The 20023-nt window shown below is 42.1% G+C and overlaps 1 protein-coding gene and 1 pseudogene across 2 annotated transcripts in view; one reads left to right on the top strand and one right to left on the bottom strand.

Moving 5' to 3' along the window:
• The window catches only part of GRIP1 (glutamate receptor interacting protein 1), a 649796-nt gene that overhangs the window by 409929 nt on the left and 219844 nt on the right, over positions 1–20023 (bottom strand). The window lies entirely within an intron of this gene.
• LOC112318992 (E3 ubiquitin-protein ligase makorin-1-like) overlaps positions 1–20023 on the top strand; it is a 40528-nt pseudogene that overhangs the window by 603 nt on the left and 19902 nt on the right.

Below are 20023 nucleotides of genomic sequence, written 5' to 3'. Positions count from 1 at the left end.
TTTCTTCGCCTGCAGGTCTCCTTTTCACTTGCCTCTTCTTGAACTAGGCGTCCTGTTCCAGTTCCTACAGCTCCTCGTCAGTCAGCTCCTCGGGAACCATCTTGAGGAGCCCCTCAGTGTCATCCTCATCCGCACCCAGGTTACAGCTGTTTGCTGCCTCAGCCGCAGCCTTGTTGATCTGCAGCCTCCTGATTCTTAGCAAATCCTTTGAAGGCATGGGAGCTTCTTGTGTGTTCTCTTCCAGATGCCACCCACTCTCCCTGGTGGCATCACTCCAAGCCCAAGCCAGTCTCTGGATGCAGCCGTGGATGTTGTATGTGCTCCTTTCAGAACTGCATCAGTGTCTTGCTCAGACGCAGGAAGTCTAGGCAAAGGTCCTCCTCAGGTAGGCAGCCTTAAAAGCTGCTACAACTCATTGATCCATTGGTTAAATCAAAGAGGTGGTGTTTGGAGGGAGAAACACCACTTTGATATTGGAACAAAGATCATCAGTGAAAGAAAGGTGTCGGGGAGCATTATCAACAATAAGCAAAATGTTGAAAGGTTTGTTATTCTCTTAACAGCAATTCAGGAGTGCATCTTAAAAGAGGAGCTGGGTCACTCACAACTTCTTATCGCTCCTGATGTACACTGGCAGAGCGTGCTCATTGATATGCTCGAAGGCCCCGTGGTTCTCGCTGTGCCAGGTCACAAGGGGTTTCAATTCGTAGCCTGCAACATTGCTCCCAATTAAGACTGTTTTCCTGCTTGTCAGAGCCTTGCAACCTGGCATTAATTAGCATCCTTATGAATAAAAGCCCTTTCAGGTATCCACTTCCAGAACAGGGATGCTTTGTCCATTACTTAATATTTGCTTTGGCAAGTAGTTTTCCTCCACAACCAGCTTGTTGAGAGTTTCCAAAAATTCTTCTGCCTTCACATCAGCACTCGGAAACTTACTACTCAAGTTCACATTATGTAACGAATAACTATTCTCGAATCGTTTCAACCACCCAGAGCTAGCAGTGAACTCAGCATCATGGTCAGGCCCAGCCTTCTCTTCCCACATCGCACACAAACATTTTGCTTTGGTTGTGAGCATCCCGGTGCTGAGAGGGATGCGCTTCTGCGTCAGGTCTGCAAATCTGGGTCCTTAGGAGTTTCTCCATGCCTGACAAAGCCCCTTCTCAAATTTTTGTTAGTCTTGTTCCCTTCCATAAAGCAGACATTTTAACAGCTTCCATCGCTTTGTTCTTGCTCTTCAAGAAGGCAGCTATGATGGAATGGGACGTGCCTAACGGGCGCGCAATAACCATCACTGATTGTCTGACTTCACAGTCCTTAACCACTTGTAATCTCATTTCCAGGTCAGTCACTCGACCTGGCCTCTTACTGGCAACATTGGGAGTGGAGCAGAGTTTTTAGGCTGAGTGGCCATGGAGAAGAAAACGAGGTTAATCAAGAGATGCGGTAAATATGAGATGTCTGAGGCTACTGGTGGTGTAACACAGCTTACATTTTACAGAAAACTTTTTATATGTAAGTAGGGAGAGTACACTCTGTAGTAAGTGCATTAACCAGTAACACAGTCGTTTACTATCAAGTAGCATGTGCTGCAGCCAGTCATATGTGCTGCACTTGCATGTGTACAGCACAGTAGGCTTGTTTATTCCAGCGTGACCACAGACACGGGAGTAGCGTGCTGTGCTAACACATTACAATGGCTATGACCTCCTGAGCAATAGGGATTTTTCATCTTATGAGACCATCATCATACTTGTGGTCCGTCATTGACTGAAACGTCACTATGCGACACATGAGTATAGTCTGTGGAAGCAGGTGGCTTCTCAGGGAAAGGAGTGGGACTGTATATGAGATCTGGACGCCCAGCAGAATGAGGGGGACTTCTGTGTACATCTCATCAAGCAACAGAGAGTGGAGGCTTGGCTACACTCAGTTTGTGACCGAGGTTGTACTCAAGGTTGTGAGCGTCACATCCTCGGCCAACCACATTCACCCCAGGAAGGAAACCCAAATGATGAACATTTCTTACACTGGACCAGAGACAGAACAGGGGCTGAGTGATGGCGCCATGTCTGTCTTTTATGTGTGTGTGTGTGTGCGCGCACACAGCATCCAAATAAATGTGCCTCCTTTTCTTTTCAAATACTTGGTCTTCGGAAAGCATCATGCTGTTGAAACATGTAGGTGTGCTAGGAAGGCATTAATTAGACTGACTGTAAGTGACTTAACAAATCCCAGAAGCCATACTGCGACATACACAGAAGCAGAGTGCCTGGTGGAAGGTGCCTTCATTATTCTGTTTTCGTATTTTCACCTGTAATTCTTCCTGGCTAACAAAACCGTACAGTTTCTCAGCATACCTGTGAAAGGCTCTAAAAGCCAGTATCCCATTCTGTTTACAAATCCAAGCTGGTGATGCAAACCTAGGTCTCTTGCCAAAAACAGACCTGGTTACTGGTTTCAGCAGAGCCTGCTAACTCACTGCATGGCCTTGGGCCAATGACTTTCCCTCTCTAGGCTAGTTTCCTCATCTGTAAAATTGTACAAGATGATAGCTTATGTGTTTGGCACCTCTGAAACTCTACAACTAAGTGATTAAAAGTCCACGGACATAGGAACATCTTGAATATCAAAACTTCCTAGGAAATTAAACTAGTGTGGTGAAGAAGTTTTTTTTTGCAGTTACGTGCTATTTGGTGCATGCTGGTAATGTCTCTCAGGTTGTTGCCTTTGTATTTGTTTGGGGAGATTAAAATTCCCTGAGCATGGAGATCTAACATTTCTATATGGTTAATTACCCAATAATGTCTAGTCAAGTGCTTTGCACATTAACATTTTCATGATAAAAATGATTAGTAATCATCTAAACCTTCTATTGCTAAAGTATTGGTTTATAAAAAATTATACCTCCATTAAGATTCATCTTTTTCCTTCATCAGTATTTACTACATACTGTGGCACCTAACAACCATTTGTATTTATCTCTATAAAGTATGCTTTTGTACTTTAAAAAAAACTAGAGACATTCAATAGAAGCAATACTGGAAATGAAGCATTTCCTCAGTAAACAGCACCTGTAATTCCAGGGAATCATTTCTCTGTACCAATGCCTTCCTAGAGCTGAGAACAGTGGCACTAACTTAAAACACTCGTGAGGTACCGGCTCCTAGGAAATATTTCTGAAAGAATTTCCAGCAGACAGCATAAGCCTCCCTCCCTCCCCAGACCCAAACACCAATGCATACCCATGTGCTTTCACTGCCATGCGTGGACTATATTTCTTATTGGTTGGACAATGTTTAGAAAAGGAAATGCAAAGCCAGCCACAACTCTGGGAGTTGATGGTTCCCAAGTGTAACCAGTTCTAATTCTGCTAACAGCTCTGTCCTTTCCAGGAGAGCGCATGGCAATGGGCTCCGGCTGTCAGAGAACCTAAGGTTCACTCTTTGTACAAGAGTCTGACAAGTTTTCAGATGTTAATGTCACTAGCAATGTTTTCCATAAGTAACCATGGCAGAGGTGCCCTGAGTATGCCAGGGTTTTCTGAAAGGGGTGTGGAACAAAATGCCCAAACACTACCAGGTTCCAGGATGCATCTGAAACACACACACACACACACACACACACGCACACACACACAGAGTGGGTGAATAAAGAAGCAAGAGTTACTGGTTGAAAGGCACTTTTGGAGAGGTTGTTTTGGGGTTGCTAAAGGTGATGCTAGACAAAGAAAAGAAAGATGAATGCAGACATAGCACATGCTGTTTAAGCTCCAGCTCAGGTGAGGCCCCTGCACCAGGACTGCCTCCTGTGACCAGTCATTCCTTGAATGGCACTGGGCAGTTTTACTTTCTGATTTGACACAGCTCAAAGGACCTCACTGGGCTTTGGCACTGCATGCGGCCTTGGAGGTCTTGATGTCCAAACACCACCTTCTCCCCATCAGGCTAAATCCCTCTGCAAAATCTGGACAAGAGGTTGTTCAGTTTCTCCAATTTGTCCAATGATGTCAGAGTTAAATAACTAACTGGGCTCTGTCTACAGGAAGCACAGAGGGGCCCATTATTCAAGGATAATTGGTACCCAGAAAAGGCAACCAAAGGGAAACCACCTAAAACAGAATTTAATTTCATAGTGTAGGGCAGAAATAAGAAGGCTGGAAAAAGGAACCAACAAAAAATCAAGTATTAACTTTTATTATTTTTAGAGAGGAAATACTTTTTAAAATTCCACTGGAAATTTATACAGTAAAACAAAATTGTGTGATAGCAAAATTTAACTTTATGCTGGACTCCATATTGGACTTTCACAGCCCAATCTAAAAAAACAGTTTTAATTTTTGTAAATATTTTCAAAGGTTTTATTAATTTTCCCAAAGACCTTCCTTAATCCCTTGACACATAAATCAATCACTTTAGAAATGCCTGTATTACCACCAGTCTTGTCTATTTTTCATCTTCAATTTTTAACTAATCCAATTGCATCTTTAGATTTGAGATGTTTGTCCACATCTCCTTATCAATCTCATGAAACTCTTAATCTTCGGCAACATTTTAAATTTATACTATTTCTCATGGTCAGGAAGAGTAATCAGACATCTCCATTTAGGGTATCTCTTAAAAAGGAAGAGAGGTTGGTTGAAAAGAATGAAAGACAAAGGTAGATAATAAATACATGGAATGTAAGGACATGTTTTAAAGAACACACCTTTCTCAATTACTACAGCTGAGACAGGTAAGGCACTTCCCGTCTTTATTCCATGGTTTCTCATCTGTAAAATGGGCATAATGTTAGTGCTTACATCACCAGCTGCTTGTGAGGATTATTGCAGTAATCAGCCCACAACAAATGTCAGCTGTTGCCCCCCTGCCCCTGATGTTGTAATGAAATGATGGGGATGCCCTCTGAGTGACTAATAAAAACCCTTTTTTTTCATTTTTCAAGGAAAAAATTATATTTAAAATTGTTAAAAAGCATCTTCTGTCTCTGGAATAAAATTTTTCAATTAAGATTAAGGAGCTAAATCATCAAATAATATTCAGAGTTTTTATTATCCCCAAGTACTTGTAAAGAATTAGGCAAATTGAACTAAAAAGTTAGTAAAATGTTATTTTTTTTGATAATTAAATCTAAGTCCTGAGTTCTGTTATTACAAGTGCTACCAAAGTTACAGATTTAAATTATCACCTAGCAAAATCTCTGCCCTCCAAATATCAGATGAAACTAAAGTCACTAAAAAGAAAAAAAAATACAACAATATATTAAGTTCTATCCAATAAAAACATAACTTAAAACTGAGAAAGAAATTATTTTCCTCCAAAGCTCAAAATTTTAAATAACATTAATCTGAGTTAAAATTGGAGTGAGAGCTTCCAGTCAGGACGGCGGCATTGGTACACACAGCTAGTCTCCTCACCCAGCCACATCAAAGTCACAACTAAAATATAGAACCGCCATCACTCAAAACCGTCAGAAATTGAGTTTAAAGGAAGTGCAGCAACTACAGAATTAAAGAAACCACATCCATCCAGACTGGTAGGAGGGGAGGAGAGGTAGGATGGGCTGGTTCCACATCCACTTGTGGTGGATAAAAATTTGGGAGGGATATCTCAGGAGCAAGGAGTCCCCCAGCCCACACCAGGCCCTCCAGCCCGGGTTTTAGAGCCAGGAAGATAAGTCCCCATAACTTCTGGCTGCAAAAACCAGTGGTGAAATAGTCGGTGGAAGAAACTTCTGGAGTTCCAAGCATTTCCTCTTAAAGGACCCACACATGACTTAATCAGACTCATTCCCTTTGAGCTCCAGCACCAGGTAGCAGCTTGAAAGGCGGCAGTGTTAGACAGGGAGGAGCTGAAGACTCTGCCTTCAGGACAAGAGCTGGGGATAGCTTTCTCCCAGACAAAAAGGCGGACAGAGGACATTGTCCCTTTTTCTGAACCTTCCCTCCACAGAGCCACAGAGCCAGCAGGTGGGTGCCATATCTGAGACTCCATCAACCTGGCTACCACTGTTTGTCCCACCCTGGAGATGCCCTGAGGCTCCATTTCACCCAACTGAGGGGCCCACTCAAACTGTAAACAGTGGCTTTTCCATATAAATGGCTGGTCTTGGCTCATGCTTAACAACTTCCTAAATCCTATCAAACAAACAACAGCCAGCCTCAGTGAGCCCCCATACCTCTTGCTAAGGGGACCCAGACCCGGCACTAGCAACAACCAGCCTAGATTCACAGCTTGGCTTCCCCTGGGAACCTCCAAGCCCCATACAAGTAGCAGCCATCTCAGATTGCTTTACAGCTCATTCAGGGTGGCCTCAGGCAGAACATGGCGGGGGAGGGGCTGACCTTGGCTTGCATGACCCAGGCAACCTCAGAGGCTGTGCACCCAGTGGACAACTACAGACCACATCATAGCAGCACTACCCTGCCCCTGCACAACTGATCCTCCACAGATGGTGGAAGTTGGTGGTCAGTGGTCACAGCCAGTCCTTGCAGCTGACTGGCCTGGGTAAATCACTCCCATTGGTTGAGGTAAATCTGCCAACTGCAACCAAGATTCAACTACAAGAGGAAGGTGTACTCAGCCCACACAAAGGGTGCACCTTGAGTACCCACTTTGAGTGATAGGGGAGGCTGTGCTACTGGACCCTATAGGACACCTACTACATTAGGCCACACTACCAAAATACAGAGTCAAGGCAGCTCTACCTAATACATAGAAACAAACACAGGAAGGCTGGCAAAATGAGCAGGCAAAGAAACATGGCCCAAATGAAAGAACAGATCAAAACTCCAGAGAAAGAACTAAACAAAAGCAAGGTAAGCAATCTGTCAGAAGCAGAGTTCAAAACAAAGGTTATAGGGATGCTTGAGGAACTTAGTAAGGACCTCAATAGCATAAAAAGGATCTAGTCAGAAACAAAGGCTACACTAATTGAAATAAAGAACATTTCACAAGGAAACAACAGTAGAGTGGATGAAGCTGAAAATTAAATCAATGATTTGGAACATAAGGAAGCAAAAAAATAATAATAATAACCATACAGAGCAAGAAGAAAAAATAATCCAAAAAAAACAAGGAGAGTGTAAGCATCCTTTGGGACAACTTCAAGTATTCCAACATTTGCATCATAGGGGTGCCAGAAGGAGAAGAAAAAGAGCAAAAAGTTGGAAATCTACTTGAAAAAATAATGAAAGAAAACTTCCCTAATTTGGTGAAGGAAATAGACATGCAAGTCCAGGATGCACAGAGAGTCCCAAACAAGATGGATGTGCAAAAAGGCCCACTCCAAGACACATCATAGTTAAAACCCCAAAGGTTAAAGATAAACAGAATTTTAAATGCAGCAAGAGAGAGGCAGTTAGTTACCTATAGGAGAGTTCCCATAAGACTGTCAGCTGATTTCTCAAAAGAAACTTTGCACGTAGGGGTTGCCAAGAAGTATTCAAAGTCATGAAAAGCAGGGACCTACAGCCAAGATTGTTCTACCCAGTAATTCTATTGTTTAGAACTGAAGAGCAGATAAAACATTTCCCCAGCAAGAAAAAAACTAAAGGAGTTCATCATCACCAAACCATTATTATATGAAATGTTAAAAGGACTTATTTAAGAAAAAGAACATCAAAACTATAAACAATAAAATGGCAAAAAGTACGTATCTATCACCAATTGATCTAAAAAACATACTAAGCAAACAAGAAGAACCGAGTCAGAATCATGGATATGGAGAACATTTGGATGGTTGCTAGATGGGAGAGGGGTGTGTGGAAATCAGTGAAGAGGTGAGGGGATTAAGAAGTACAAATACGTAGTTACAGAATAGCCATGGGGATGTAAAGTACAGTATAGGACATGGAGTAGCCAAAGAACTTATACGCATGACCCATGGACATGAACAATGGTGGAGGGATTGCCTGAGGGAGTGGGGGCTGCTGGGTGGAAGGGAGTAAAGGGGGAAAAATTGGGACAATTATAATAGCATAATCAATGAAATATAATAAAGCAATTAAAATTGGGGTGAAAGTGGGAAGAATTCTCAAGTTCTGAATATATCATTAGCTTAACTCTTCATTTCAAAATATTCACTAGGTATATTCAGTGTTTTTTTCAATGCATAAAGGAGACTATGGGAATATGTATGGAGGGAAATCAATATATGAACAATATACATCGTGAATATATTTTACATTTTCCAAAATGATTATGAGCTTGTTTTAAGCTATTCTTATCTCTCTCTCCTCCCTGAGGTAAGCTTTTGGATGTAGAGGGAAAAATCCAAATTCATTTTATCACACTATCTGTCATTACATAATAACATCACCCAAACTTTGTAGCTCAAAACAACACCCACTTCTTGTCTCAGTTTCCGTGGGTCCTCTGCTCAGGGGCTCACAAGGCTGCCCTCACTGTGCCTCAGTGCTCATCTGAAACTCAACTGGCGAAGGATGCGATTTCACTTAATCAGGTGTTTTGGAATTAAGTTTCGTGCAACTGCTGGCTGTCAGCTGGAGACTGCCCTCAGTTTATAGAGGCTGCCTGTGGTCCCCTGGTGCTCGGTGCTCCTCAGTGCGGCTTCTTGTCTTGTCAAAACCAGCAGTGAGGGAGGAGGGAAGAGGAGAGGGAGACAGGGAAGGGGAGGGTGGAGAGAGACCAGCATGACAGGTACTACAATCTTACGTAACATAAACACATAATTACATACATGTAATCACTACGTCCCATCACTCTGCCATGTTCTGTTGGGTGGAAGCATGTCACAGGTCCTGTCTGCACTCAGGTGGAAGGGATCACACAGGGCATGAGGCCCAGGAGGCAGGGGACATGGAGGCCACCTCAAGAACATGTCTGCTACACTCCTCTATTTTAATAGTTGCCAGATTCGTTTTTAGTGAAAGAAAAGAATGACAACATTGATTTTTATATCAAAAAAGTCTCCACCTCACTCCACACCTCGAACCCATGAACTGAGTACTGGTCCTTTTGATGTATTACTTTGAAATGATTGTGAGAACTAGATAAACATTTGCCTATGATTCAAACTTAAAAATAGGTTCCTTTTCATAAAAATACATTTTGCTAAATAAGTCTAGTGCACAAGAAGTGTGTCTCGTTCTGGTTTTCTCCGTGGTTGCTTACCGGCCACAGGCTGCTGAGATGAAAGTATGACACTATCTTTTCACGCGTCTTTCCCTGGGAAACACCTCGGCCAGTACCAGGAAGCAGGGACATCTGTCACACATTGCACCTCAGGATCAAAAATGGACCAAATACTAGTCCCAAGATGACATACTTTACTAGCGTTGTGGTGAGACATTTCATCTTAGCTTAACAACCATGCATCACCACTCCTTCTACAGGCTATAATAAATCCAAACCAGTCCTTGTGAATTTTAGATGACATGATCACAATTACGGATGATGTCGTATGCGACAGTACAAGGTTAAAGACATTGCCAAAGGCTATACTAAAAAGAACTAATAGATAGACCTGATACTTGCGGTTTTGACATTGAGCTCACCCTTCAAAATATAAGGTCACACCATCCATTTTCTAACGTACTGATGTGCAGTACTGAAATGATCCAATTTGGACATTACTGGCATTATCAATAACCAATACCTCCCAGCCCCATAGCTTTTACATTTTTCAAAACACCTTATAACTCTTACCTCAGTTTGGATAAGTAAAAATGGAATCAAACATGATGTACCCCTACAACTTTTTAGTCTGACTTTTATTATATGCAGTGAATTTTATCTCTCTTTTGCAATGAAAATTATATTACAACCTTTTCTTCAAAGCTCCACTCCAACCATTCCTCAGGTGAGAAAGCCTCCTGAGGGAGCCTTCTGCACTGGGCTGGCGCATCTGCCCCCTTCACACACCCTCTGCAGGGAGATCTCTGTTACTGTGTCTCATTCAGAAACTTTGGTTGTTTTCAAGTGTGTTTTCCATTTCATTTGCTAGATGGAAACCTCACGAAGGGGAGGAATTTTATATGTTTCTATTTTTCTTTGGGGCTGCCCCTATAATGCCTCATAAAAGTGCTCTTGCTGATAGAAACATTCAGAATGGGTATCAACGATCTGACATTCGGCTGCCGATTGAAGGATCTTCACCATTTCTGAGTGTTTCCCCTACTTGTCCTGCGCCCCTGTGGTAGGCTGAAAAAAACAACTGCCTCCTCTTGTCGCTGGTTACTAGCACTCATCTTACAAAGCTATTCGAAGACTTGATTCATTCTCTAAAGCAATACAGCCCATGCCTTTTAAACTTTAAAAAATTACAAAATTATTTTTTCAAAATCCTCCATGGAATTCTCAACATATATAAGACATCAAAGCAATTTTGCTCTGATGGATGGTGGGGGGAGGGGCAGGTGGGAGTGGGAGCAGAACTAGCCAGCCTTCCCACCTGCCCTCCACCCCCAGCCCAGGACCCCCCTTCAGTGGCCTCAGGAACCAACGGAAACTCTCTCTCCAAGGCAGTAACTTCTGAATCTCATTCCCACCAACTACAGTCCTTGGGAGCTGGCCACAGAGACAAGTTCAGGCGTGCATAGGAAGCTGCTGTTTTTCCCCTCCAAGGTGACACTTGGGTCTGTTTCTCTAGGAATGATAATTAGTTCATGTTGATTTATTCACATTAGCACTATGTTAATGTTATCGATATTTTCAAGGACTGTGAGATATCTTACATTAGCAATTTCTCTCAACAATGATGACAGAAAGAATGAGTTGACTTGGCCATCCCAAGTTTAAAGGTAGGACTAATCAAGTTCCTTTCAAAATGTCACATGCTGACCCAGCCAGGTTCCCTGGACATATTTCAAAATTATAATGGCTAAGAACAACGCTCTGTGTGTGCCCTCCCAAACAACACTTCAAAAGAAGAATTTCACCCTCCACTTGCAGTTTTTAAAAACTGAGACTAGGAAATAGCCACACTGGCCTCTTGCACCCACATCAATCTATCTCCAAGACATATGCTCTTTCTAAAGTCAGTCCATGGAGACATGGGTTGCCTTTGAGAAGGAGCAGATTTTCCTCTTTTCTTGACAAGTTACTTAACCTTCAGCAGCCTCAGTTCCCACCTATCACATAGGCCACAGTGAACACTAAATGAGTTAACACATGTATGGTGCTTGGCAAAACCTCTGGAATACAGTAAGGTGTCCAGTACATATTTTTCACCATTATTATGATTTATTAATAAGTTTGAATTTTAAGTTAGACTTTCCTCAATCATTCTGCACTACTCCTTGGTTTATCCAGAGTCAATAAAAGGGGAAATTTTAGCTTCTGTCAAAGATCAGGATGAGTTGTGGATTGAAACAAGCTACCTCAGAGTGTCTCCTTGTGTACACTTAAGACCTGTACCTGCCTGCTAAATTAGTTTCATGCTCAGAAAATATCAAGAGGTTGTGGAGTTCATCTTCAAGCGGTGGCCTGGTCCCTGCTGAGTTAATCTTCATTGGTTTGAAATGCCTCCAGAGAAAGAGATTTCATAGCTTCCTGTGGTAATTGATTCAAATGTCACACTTGGATAGACCCAGAGCCATGAGCTCAGAGGGCTAGTGTTTCATTTCGGGCATGAGGTCTAGAATACGCAAAACGTAATCTACAATCTTCCTATAGAGACCCGGACTACTGTACAAAGGGGCTTTTTGAACTTTAGCTGACATCCTGCCTTCTAAATCAACATTTAATCCATTCATCCTTCCATTCTTCCTTGGAACTAATGAATATCTCAATTTAAAAACCTCATTGTTTATGGAAGAAAATCATTCTCCTTTAGAACTACAGAACTTGGGAAGGAGTGATTTCCTGCAAACTGAGCCCAGTTAAGGGAGCAAATTTGGGGTGAGGAAAAAGCACAGGGAGTACTTAACTTGTTGTAGTGAGGTATTAAGAAAATCCCTAGGCTGGAAATAAGGAGAAACAGATTTCACACCAGGCCTCTTCATTACTTGGTTATCTGGCTTTAGGCAGACCCACACACAGGGCATGATGACAGCTACCCTGTTTACTGCACAGGCGTGTTGTGACAACCAAGCGAGACCATGTTAAGTAAAGTGCATCAGTGACTAAAATTGGGAGTAACAGGTGGCTCCCCGGGGGGAAGATCTCTGCTGCCACCCAAGAGTCTGACCTACAATCCTCACAGCATGACACAGGCACCCCAACTTCTGAGTTCTACCCCTGCAGGATGGGGTTTGCTTTGAGATCTGTTCCTCCTGGTGGTTGAGTGACTGCCTGGGGTGCAGAGACATAGAGATGGAACCCGCCCACCCAAGTAAGGGGCAGAATCTGACTGTGAAGTTCCCAATTTCATGAAGCCAGTTTTCTCCTTAAAACTGAGGTCCATTGCTGCAAGGTGCCACCAACTTTCCCTGCTGCTGCCATAGCACTGGAATTAAGGGAGATGCTTGAGTCAGTCTAGAATTGGGCAAAAGCTGTCTATTTGACGGGGTTCTTGGCAACGGCTTCAAGGCAGGGTGTGTGCACTCCAAGGCAGCCCTTCTGGAATATTCAACTCTTATCAAGAGTGAGGCTTCTTTTGCTTTCTTTGAGAAGCATCACCATATTGTTAACCTGGGCCCCAAGTGAGACCCACAACACCCCCTTTTCTGTACGGATCCAAGGTGTCCTCACATCACTCAGAGATTCTACCATTTGGTCTCCCTTTTGTCCAGGGGAAATGGGCCGTTCTCTTAGGCCACTGGGACCTGGCTTCTCCCATCTCCTCTCTTCTCCTTCTCCTCCCCTCACCACATTTCTCCCCTATTCCACATATAACCTGCAGACCTGAACCCCCACCCCACCTCACAGCGGACCCTTACTACCAGCCTTAAACTGTGAATTGTTATTATGAGGCTTGTCATCATTATTGTAATTTAAAAATCATCCTGAAGTTGGACACTGTTTCCAGCTGAGTAAAACAAGTCACAACATTATTTTTCTGTCTCCTACATTGAAAAAAGGGTAAGCTCAAGAATCAAGAGTAGAGAGAAAAGCCTTGGCAAATAATAACAGACAACATTTTAAATGCTAATCATTTAATCCTCCATGCAGACCAATGACTTGGGTATCACTCTTACTAGCTCCATCTAACAAATGATTATACTGAGGCTTTGAGATGTTGTATCATCCATGTTACACAGTTGATAAGCAGCAGAACCAGGATGCAAACCCTTGTACTGCACTGCCTCTGAAATAATTTAGCAAGGGCCTTTTTCTCCTCGCTGACAGTTTAGTACATGCATGAGAGAACAGTGACTCTGAATTAATACAGATACAAGATAAAGAAAGATAAGGGTTTATAATCCCAAATCAAACAGCTTCCTTAGGATCAAGGAAAAACTAAGGTTTAGTTAAATAGCAATTAGTAATAGGCAAATTAGCAGCCAGTATGTTAGCATTTCTTTCTATTACCTTAAGTACACATGATTTACCTTAAATACACAACAAAGTAGTTGAAGTCTGTGGATGATTTATGTCATTTTAGTAGAAGCACACAATTGGCTGGACTGTGTATGGGTAAAGTGAACCCTTTTATATAAGCTTGCTACTGTTGTTGGTAAGGAATGAAGGCTCTAATGAAGTAACAAGTATGATAGGATTATTTTACCATCTGATGTGTATGAGATCTCTGCACCCATCTAAGGTACAATGAATGACAACACCATGCAAACCTCAACATTTCTAAATACTTGGAGAAGAGCCCAGGCTTGGAAGCCCCAGGACCCCATGTCTTCCCAGAAGATGCCTGCCTCCCCCTCACCTCCTCCGGCTTCCAGACTTGCTGGGCCTTTATCCACACCCTTTTATATAAGCCTGCTACCAGTTAATGAAAGCTTTCAGGCAGTGACATAGTGGCAATTACATCAGCATGCTCTTCAATACAGCCTTTAAAATAGGCCATAGCTCTTGGAGTGGAAATGTTGTTGGAAGGATCCCCACAACCACCCTCCCCAAAATTGATTTCACTAAATTTAGAAAGAAAATACAGCAAGTATAAGTTTTTCTCTGCCCATGAATCTCTATTTGTAAACACATATGTCTCTTAACTCGTAAACATGAACTAATGAGGACCCCTTCATTGGCAGCGTAAGAGACTGGCATTGATAAAAACGCCTCCATTAATAACATGGATTAACAGTCCGCAGGAGGACTTGGGGTCCTCCTTCCCTTGTGTTCACATTCACAGACTTGAAATAAGTAATATCATTAATAGGCCGCATTTGCAGTTGGCCGCAGGTTGCTCACCAATAGTCTGAGTGACGATTGGTTCATTTGAAGAGGAGGGTGTTTATTGCTCACAGTTGGGAAACCTGACCATCAAAGCCGCACAGAAGCAGCACACGGCTCTGTCAAAGAAAGGAAGGGTGCATTCATGTTGCTTTGCTCTTCAAAGTCCATCTTTCCCATGGGGGTTACAGAGGAGGAAGTGCATGCTTTTATTCAAACGATAATTGCTGTCAAACAATCGCGCAGGAAATCATTTCCACTGTGCACTGAATCATCGGAAGCTGTCACTTCCACTTATTTCCCTAGACTTACATCCCTCGTGGCTTTTCTCTTTCCAACAGTTAGTAATGCCTTTATTCTCTCACTCAAATTAATTTAACACATATTTACTGAGTACCTACTATGGAGCATACCAGGCCAGCAGTAAGTAAAATATTGTTCCAATCTTCAAAATCTCACGCTAGAATAAGGGAAGGAGAGATTTAGGGAGGAGTCGCGTTAACAAAGTTGTGGAAAACATACAGAGAAAGAATAGAGAATCAAGCGATTGATCCTACTTGGATGGGTCAAGGAAGGCATCCCTCACACACAGGGAAAGAGATGTGTGAGTCAGCCACTGATGGGCACGTGATATACCTTCCGAAAAGGAGAGCATTCCTGCAGGAACAGGCACCAAGGCCCAGAGACCTACTGTGATTAGTTCAGCGTGGTAAGTTTGCAGACAAAGTGAAATGAGGATGGAGACGTTGGCAAACGCAAAGTAATGGAAGTGCATATTAAGGTGCAGTATGCAGAGTGGACTGAAGAAGGGTATTAAAGAGACAGTTAGAAACCTATTACAATAGTCCAGGCACAGTGGGCGAGGGTGTGAACCAAGGCAGTCATGGAGGGATACAGAAGAAAGGTCAAATGTTTTAGGCTTAGAGGCAGAATAAAGAAGCAAGCATCAGGGATGAGGATCCAGTCTTCGGCTTGGGTTCTTTGAGAAGGGGGATGTAGAATCCAGCAGGAGGAAAATCTGGGGGAAGGGCAATGAGTTCATTCTTTCCAGAATAGCAACAGATGAGGTATAAGAACTATTCTTCATTCATTACTCTATTACCAGGTACCATTTATCCTTCCATGTTTTTTTAGAGTACTAATTCTAAAAACTTAAAAAAAAAAGCAATTCAAGTGTTTCACAGTAAGAAAGCTTAGTGGGCAATGGGTAAAATCGTTAAGAGAGAGAGAGAGAGATGAGGTTGGAACACCAGGGTTACACTAATGAGACGGGACTCTGGGAGCCTAGAGTGAACACAGGAGATGCAAAACTCGGATCAGGCAGGAATCCTGCCGGAAGCAGAGGTGTGACACACTCATTCATGCATGGGGACAAATCAACTGAGACATAATAAAGCCAAAGAATTTGACTAGAACTGTTTGGGATCAGTGACTGGGTTAAACTAACAGGAAAGGAAAGCACAAGGACAGAACATCCCCTGAGAAGGTGGCACGTACTTTGGTTAGAATTGATAAAAATAGGTGAGTGAGTCAGATAATCCTTTCTGCTTTGGTAACGGCAGTGATTGGGCAAGTGAGAAAATGGAGAGGTTAAAAAAAGAAAAGCCCACTGAATAAGGAAGAAAGACAGAAGAGGCATAAGGATAACAGGATTGTCAGAGTAAAATACGGGGGTCATCGATAAGGGCAGCTTCCTATGGATACAGGCCAAGTTTAAACTTAGCCGTGAATAACACATCTCAAAGGGCAAGTCAGAGTGGGGACAAAGCGACTCGCTGCCTGGTCACAAACACTACAAGAACTCCAGCGTCGACATGCACATTTTGTAGCAAACGGCAGTGAAGTCAAGACACCAGATGCTGGCGCTGCAATAATGAAACTGTTGCTATGAAAGCAAATTAGACTAACTTCAATTTAATTCCCAATCAGCTCATATGTGTGGTCAAATATAAAACGGAACAGAGAAAAATGAAAAAACAATTACTGAACAGAAAGAACACTTCCATTCACTGTCGGTAAATAATGGACAGGGTAGAATGATTTAGTAGGCAAAATTGCTGAATCAGTGATTCTAGAATCCCTAACGGCCCTATTAGAGACCGCTGTGGGCAAGTAACAGATACAGGCCCCAACTGTGCTTCCCTATGTTACCTGCTTACGAGGTCAAGCTAATAGACACAATTCTGGGGATGAGAATTTCGAAAGGATTTAATTCTGCAAGTCAATTGCATGTAATATTCATCTGTAAGTTTATTTTAAATATACATTTGCATACACATGCTAATGCCTCAGTCTATGCATATATGTATGAGACCGTATGAGGATTTACAGTCATATGAGAAACATCTGAAAAATTCAACTCTGTCAACTCAGTCTCAGCAGCTGTGCAGCAAGAGAAACAACAGAGGGATATATCCGCACAGGGAAACACTTGGGCTTCAAAGGCCAAAAAAGACCAAAAGAATTCATGGCACGGTGGATTCCCAAAACAGCCTAAGTAGCAGTCTGCTAAATGATAGCTTTCTTAGAAGAGTGGGTATCCCACCTGGTCAGGCTGAGAGGGGGACACAGAGTTCAGGTCAACAGTGTTCATTTCACACTTGCTCTGTGCTAGGCTCTCTGCCAAGTGTTCCGTGTTCACAGAGAGCCAAGCATAGGCCCTCGTACCAATCTCCTCTCTTATCTCAGTGTTATCACCTCTTACATTTGACGATGCGTTCAATACTCTAGCTAGCAAATATAATCCATAAGGCTGCAAATTCAATACCACTGAATCCAGGACTCAAATGGGAAATGAATGTAGATACTGGTATTTACTGGCTTTGGCCCCGCATGGCCGTGCTGTAGTTCATGCATGCAATTCCTCTCCCACGCAAGCCCATAAACGCCTCCAGCGGCAGCGACCCCAAGCACAAGGATAAAGCAGTCCCTCAATGTGTAATTAAAAGAAAAAAAATGGGAGTCTACTTGGGAGTTTAAAGTAATAATAGTAATAATAATAGGCTTCTGGTACAGATTGCCAACTAAAGCAAACTTGAGGGGCTTTTAATCTCCATGGCTAAGCAGTGAAGGTTATTTTCATCAAGGACCAATAATGAGCTACGCGTTTGAGGTGGTGGCTTTTAACCGCTAATGAAAATAGTGAAAACTCAACATTTTCCTAATGTGAATCTGCCAGGGAAATGACTAGAAAACAATGTAAGAGGCAGCCGAAAGGAAGAGTATTTGTCCCAGACGAGAGCAGGGAAGGAACAAGATGATTAGACAATGACAGGAAGGGCTGCACCGCTAATGAGGCGAATGGGAAACTTTTCCTAGCTGATTGGCTGACATTTTTCTTGCCAGTGATATTATTACTCACCTTGTAAAGTGAAGTCATTTTATAATATTAGGGCACAGTATTAACTCTGAAATACCCAAGATTTTTCATACTACTTTTTCATACTATTGTTGCAACTGAAACCTACTGAATTCCTACTATGTGCCAGACTTGACAGACAGGAGCCCTGGACCTCTAACTGGTCGTCTGGGTCGCCCGAGAGGCCCCAGAGGGTAGGAACTGTGTCAGCCTGTCCAGTGCTGGCCCAACGGTGCTGCAGTCAATTCTGCGCACACAGGCCCGATGCATCTTCTTCACTGTAACTGGCTGGGCCTTCAGATATTTTTTCCCAATGGGCTAAAATATTTTAAAATCCTTTCAAAAGTTAAAAGAGTTGCCAGGTAAAATACAGGATACCCATTTAAATTTGAACTCCATATACTGATGAATATTTTTTAGTGTAAGTATATCCCAAACACTGCACAGGATATACTTCAATTAAAAATAAGTTATTTGGTGTTTTTCTGAAATTCAAGTTTAACTGAGCATCCTGGCAAAATCTGGCATAGCTGAGCTTTGCCAGAGAATCCTCAGGGTGGGGTGGGAGGCAGAAGGTACTGAGAATAAAGATCTGAGTAATTGGAGTACAGTGGAAGCTTCCCATGGGTTCATTCCTTCTTCCTTTCCTCTTTCTTTTTCTTGCCCCTTGCTAGGCCTTAAAGGGATACCAAGAAATTTATGTCCCTCTCCTCAGTGAGCATGCTCCGGATAAAACAAAAACAGCGGTATAATAAAAGAAGACATGTATCAGTGACAAAGAGGAGGCTGGGGGCAACGTCCTACAGAAAGAGAGAGTAAAATATGGATCCTTATAAATAAGCAAACAGCCTTTAAAATAATTCTAAAACACCAAGATAGGAGATGAAGCAGGTCATCACATGGGGCTTTTTCTCTATCCGTCACATTCCTCCACACATAGGTTGAGGCTTAGCCTTCAATTCTTTAACTTATTTTCTATAGATACCAGCTCATTGTTATGCCTCTGTGAGTTTGGCTCAAATCTCAAGTCTCAACTGAGATTTTATGATGTACGTCCTTGAAGGTGACCATAGTTAAGGGATGTAACAAAGCAACCAGCCCGGAGAACCTGGGGAGCTGTGCCAACAGCCCGAAGGAGCCTTTGCTGCTTCTGGGGAACATACTGGGGTAAACACCCTCCTTTCATGAATGCCAAGCACAAGGCTTCTATTTCCCTATCTGCAAGTCACATTTACAAAGACAAAAGTAGGCAAAATCACTATCAATACACACACATGTTCAAAATATAGATTTTATTTTTAAAGTATGTACAGGACAAAAGTTTTCTGTAATCTTCCCGGGCCTGATTATTTTTGCCAAAGTAAAATCAGCAAAGCAAAGACTTTGCCTGCCCCTCTGCCACTCCCAGCATGGAGATTCATTTCGAGTGCGCCATTATTGTTCCCTTCATCAAGAAGAAGAATATTTTAAAATTATTTTTTCTTAAAATAAAAGCACAAGCCTGTTTTAGAAAAAACAATTTTAATGAACAAATGAATTACCCTCCCCCCACACACCCCTGACCATCTAGAATATTTGCTGAAGGTGTACACCTACATATTTCTGATATGAGACTAACAGGAGATTACTTATATAATCTTATGTATACGATTATATATATAATCTTACTTAAGCAGTTGAGATCTTATTATACATATAATCTTTTCTATTAGATTTTGTACATGCATATGACTTTATATTAAGCAGCTATCCCATGATTGGATTTGTCGCGTGTCTATTATTGCCAGAGATGTTTCGGGGGCAGGGCAGCCTGCGTGGGATCCCAGCCCCCTACTTACCATCATGTGGCCATCAGCACTCACCGTCTTGGTTTCCTCTGGATGTTGTTGAGTCATCAATGAGTTAGTAATGAGTACATAGTGCCTGACACATTATGAATGCTCAATGATGTTAGCTATTAGTATTTTTATAACTATGATAATTATTTTGCACATCTTTTGGGCGTAAAAGGCTAGAAAAATCAGAACAAGGCTGTAGGTAAAACTTCAGTAGGACTGATAGAAATTTCTTTGATACTATTAGAAATGAAATTTTGTATAGATTTCCAATATTTGGCACATAATGGATATTGACTTGATGCTGTTGAATGAATTGATCAATGAATTATTGAACAATGGCTTTTAGCCTAGGGGCACAGGTCACATTTTTATTTGTTTCCATGTGTAAGATGTACCTCTGGAAACTGAAAAAATAAAATATAATAGAAAGTCATCAAGTTCTTAGGTCCTTGAGATCAAGAAAAAGGTTCAGCCTATAGGACCACTTGATATAATAGGAAGAAGGTTGTTAAAGTTGTCAAAATATCACATAAATGTGTATTTGGGAAGAGATTCATGTATCTCATTGAAAAGAG

This window comes from Desmodus rotundus, chromosome 3, assembly GCF_022682495.2.
Source record: "Desmodus rotundus isolate HL8 chromosome 3, HLdesRot8A.1, whole genome shotgun sequence".
Lineage (NCBI taxonomy): Eukaryota > Metazoa > Chordata > Mammalia > Chiroptera > Phyllostomidae > Desmodus > Desmodus rotundus.
Note: the sequence above shows the minus strand (reverse complement) of the source record. Positions and strands in the feature narration are given on the sequence as shown.